The 4,802-nt window shown below is 36.8% G+C and overlaps 1 pseudogene; it reads left to right on the top strand.

Moving 5' to 3' along the window:
• The first annotated feature begins 1,312 nt into the window (after positions 1-1,312).
• On the top strand, positions 1,313-4,400 carry LOC129632045 (hyaluronan mediated motility receptor-like; annotated as a pseudogene).
• Positions 4,401-4,802: the final 402 nt, after the last annotated feature.

Genomic DNA, 4,802 nt, shown 5'->3' with positions numbered 1-4,802 from the left:
GCTTTGTATTATTTTTTAATATATGCCAAAGAAAGGAAACAAAGGAATATTACACTTGTACAAAAGCAACCATGTAAACTCAAATATACAAATTGATTTTGAAGGCTTTATCACTTAATAAAATAAAATGAAATTATTTAGCAAAATGAGTACTGAGCTATTATGCCATCTCTTTATTCGTTCGTTAAAAATCTCCCTCACACCTGCATATTTATGAGCCTCTAATGAGCTTGTCTCTGTTCTAGTACCTAGAAGCATGGAAAGAAATGAGTACCTCTGCCTCAAAGCTGCATACAGTCTTCTAAATTTAGAAAGATAGTAATGACAATTCTATATACAAGACAGCAAAAGAGACATAGATGTAAAGAACGGACTTCTGGACTCTGTGGGAGAACGCTAGGGTGGGATGATTTGAGAGAATAGCATTGAAACATGTATGTGGCCATATGTAAAATAGATGAACGGTGCCAGTTCAATGCATGAAGCAGGGCACTCAAAGCCAGTGCTCTGGGACAACCCAGAGGGATGGAGTGGGGAGGGAGGTGGGAGGCGGTTCAGGATGGGGGGACACCTACACATGTGTGGCTGATTCATGTTGATGTATGGCAAAAACCACCATGATATTATAATTATCCTCCAAACTTAAAAAGCTGCATACAGTCTTCCAAAAGATTATGTAGATTTAATCATTTCTCTACAATATAAACATGGTGTATTACTAGCATGTTAAAAATTGTTCCTTAAATCCAAAGGCTAGATTACAATTTCATTGATTCATAGGATATAAGTGCTAATTAAGCTTTAAAATAAAGTCCAAAACTCGTTTTTGACAACATTTTAAGAAAATATTCAAATACAAAGAAAATTTGAAATAATTTCATAGTGAACAGTATATTCACAGCATGTTCTACTATTAAAATTTGAACTATATTTTATCACAAATCTGTCAACGTGTACAGAAACATACATTTTAAAATTTAGTCTTACATGGGACTCCAATATTTCCTAAAATTAACTCAAGGATGCTTTTTTCACACTAGAGTTTGATGTCCAGAAGTCCATTTGCTCTGGTTAGCTCTTCCCTGAGGAGACCTCTATGTCAGTTCCTCTGAACACAATTTGACAACCAGTGATCTAGCCAAACTCCATTATTATGCAGATAAAAAAACTGAGATGCAGTCACTAATGTATTGATAACACTGTAATGTATTGATAAGAACTGTAAGGTGTTAACTGGAACTAGAATTTATTTTTCTGTCTTTGCAGCAGATATAATCATTTTTTAAAAACTCTCATAATGTTGTTTAAACAGATGTCAAGATACTCTAATCAAGCTATATATTTTGTATTTTTGAAGAATGACAACGTGTGTGGTGCTGGTTAGAATGAGTGTGGAATAGCTTAGCCCATGTGGTGCAGGAGAAGTAACTCTTGTTGGAAAAATAGTCAGGGTAATATTTAGGTCGTAGGGCATTGGTAATGCAGAAAGTCATCATGGTAAAATTAAATCTTACCATTTACCCAGATAATTACACAAATCCTCTCAAGTGACATCTCTTTCCCTGCTGTTAGATTCACTGATTTACTCCTGTGTTCATTCCGATACCTCCCCTGTGGTAGTCTTAGTCCCTCTGTCAATTACATAGCATTTAGATTTTTCTTTTAATATAGGATCTTAATATTTGTGGCTTCCCAGGTAGCTCAGTGGTAAAGAATCTGACTGTCAATGCAGGAGCCAGAGGAGACGCAGGTATGATCCCTGGGTTAAGAAGATCCTACTGGTGCTTCCCTGGTGGCTCAGAGGTTAAAGCGTCTGTCTGGAATGTGGGAGACCCAGGTTTGATCCCTGGGTCGGGAAGATCCCCTGGAGAAGGAAAATGGCAACCCACTCCAGTACTCTTGCCTGGAGAATCCCATGGAGGGAGGAGCCTGGTAGGCTATAGTCCATGGGGTCGCAAAGAGTCGGACACAACTGAGCAACTTCACTATCTGGTGGAGGAAATGGCAATCTACTGTAATACGCTTGCCTGGATAATCCCATAGAGGAACCTGGTGAGCAACAGTCCATAGGATTTCAGAGTCGAACACAACTGAATGACTAAGCACATGAATGTTAATATATGTAGTTTCTTCTACTAGAGTGTTTTACTTCTAACTTTCTCAGTGGTTAGCTTCTGCTTAGCCTATATGCATCAAGTTAAATAGCACTTCTCCAGAAATGCCTGCCCTGGCCAACTGAATGTAATTTCATAAAACACATCATTGTATGCATTTCCCTCAGGGTACTTATTACCATATGTAATTATCTGACTTTTGTTTGGGTTAGTTTATTTTCTATTTGCTTATTTTCTGCAGGAGGGTAGGACAAGAAAAAAAAAAGCCTGGCTTACAGTAAATGTTTACTCAAAACTTCATTTAAGTGTATTTAAACATTCACTTCATGATTCTTCTCTTTCAGATTTTCTTCTAACTGGGCAATATCTAGCTTGTATTTTTCCACTTGATCTGATGCACAACTTATTTCTTAAGTTTTAAGCCTTAAGCAGACTCTTGAGGAAAATATATATTGTCTAAACAAGTAGAAGACATGAAGTCTAAATGCCAGGTACTTGAAGAAGAAAAAGAAGACCTCATCAATAGGAACAGAGAATGGGACAAAAATCTAAATTCTGAGATACAAAGCTTAAAAGAGAAGTCTATTCTTGAAAAACAAGAACATGAAGAACTACAACAAAAAGTATTGTAAATGGATTCACTTCTGCAACAAGAGAAGGAATTATCTTCTGGTCTTCAGCAGAAGTTATGTTCTTTTCAAGAAGAAATGATTAAAGAGAGAACTGTCTTTGAGGGAGAATTAAAGCAGGCCTTGGATGAGCTGGATAAATTACAGCAAAAGGAGGAACAAGTGGAAAACCTGCTTAAGCAACTGGAAGAGGAAGCAGAATCTAGAGCTGCAGAACTAAAACACCTCGAAGAAAAGCTGAAAGGGAAAGAAGCCAAGCTGGAGGAAAGTAATGCTGCTTATACTCAGGCCACCCTGCTTTTGCAAGAAAAACATAACAGTACAGTGCAGAACCTGGAAGATGTTACTGCTCAATGTGAAAGCTATAAAGCATCAACAGCAAGTGAGCTAGAAGATCTTAAGGTGCAGAACGAATCATTCAAGGAAAAACCGGCCAAGGCTGAGCAAAGTGCAGAGGATGTCTGAGATCAGATATTGGCAACTGAGAACTCAAATTAAGAATATGCAAGGATGCTTCTAGATCTGCAGACCAAATCAGCACTTAGAGCAGCAGAAATTAAAGAAATTACAATTTCTTCTCTTAAAAGAATAACTGATTTGCAGAACCAACTTAAGCAACAAAGCAAAGACTGTAAGAAACAACTGGAAGAGGAAGAAAAGCTGGAAAAGAAAACTCAATAGCAGAATTAACTGAGGAAATGAATAAGTGGCGTCTCCTCTATGAAGAATTATATAATAAAACAAAGCCTTTTCAGCTACAACTGGATGCATTTGAAGCAGAGAAACAGGCTTTGTTGACTGAACATGGTGTGGCTCAGGAACAACTAAATAATCTAAGAGATTCATATGCTAAATTATTGGGTCATCAGAATCTAAAGCAAAAATCAAGCGTGTTGTGAAATTGAAAGATGAAAATAGCAATCTCAAATTGGAGGTGTTAAAACTCTGTGCTCAGCTTACTAAAAGAAAACAAAGTGAAGCAAAACTTCAGGAGGAATTGAATAAAGTTCTGGGTATCACTTTGCTCCTTCAAAGGCTTTTCTTCATGAAAGTAAAGAAAATTTTGTTCCCAAATCTCCATTAAAAGAAGGCAATACAAACTGCTCCTGAGCTCTTAGTGGAGTTTCAAGAATCATGCAAGTAAACATCTGAAAAATCTGTTGAAGATTATTTTGTTCTTACTATTTTTTACTATTATTATTTTGATTACTCTTGTGTTTATAATATTTTAAATCTCTTATTTAATCCTAACTTCCTGTCCTTACATATGTGAAAGGAAGTTTGACCGTTTTTACCAGTGTTCTCTGACATTCTAGTTACTATAGTCAGTACTTCCTCCTCGATGCTCACCCTTATTACCTCATTCTAAATGTTCTGATGCTTTCCAGCTTTGCTTACTCATCCCATCAAATCAGTAGTGTTAAAAATCATTCTCATACTATGATTTCCCTATTCTGAAACCTTAGGTTTTTTTTGGTTTGATGCTGAAGACCTTTTCTAGTCTGAACCTCTTATGCTAGGCTAAAATACCTTGGCTTGTTCTTGCCTCTACTTTAATTCTCCTAATAATGTTCATTCTGTCCCACCCATTATCCATTTATACAGTTCAAATAAGAAATAGAGGCAAGCTTTTTTCTATAGTTATCTCTTACCAAAGCCACTGGTTAATAATTTGCAGATTTCCAGCGGACACAATTGAGCAACTTCGCTTTCACTTTTCACTTTCATGCACTGGAGAAGGACATGGCAACCCAATCCAGTGTTTTTGCCTGGAGAATCCCAGGGATGGGAGAGCCTGGTGGGCTGCCGTCTCTGAAGGCGACTTAGCAGCAGCAAACATTCAGTATGTGCCAGGCATGGTTTGGACTCCCCAAATACTATAGGGAAAACATAGACAAAGTCCTTGCTCTTTAAACTTAAGACTTTCATGAGGAAAGACAAATAATACAAGTAGTATGTGTATAGATAAAAGAATAAGAAAAATATAAAATAAAATTTTAAAACTATAGGAAGAGAATAGAGAGCCATGAAAGGTGTTCTTTTAGTTATGGTGTTCAGA

Source organism: Bubalus kerabau, chromosome 1 (genome assembly GCF_029407905.1).
Source record: "Bubalus kerabau isolate K-KA32 ecotype Philippines breed swamp buffalo chromosome 1, PCC_UOA_SB_1v2, whole genome shotgun sequence".
In the NCBI taxonomy this organism is placed as follows: domain Eukaryota; kingdom Metazoa; phylum Chordata; class Mammalia; order Artiodactyla; family Bovidae; genus Bubalus; species Bubalus kerabau.
The sequence above is the reverse complement of the archived record's forward strand: the minus strand, read 5'-3'. Positions and strand labels throughout refer to the sequence as shown.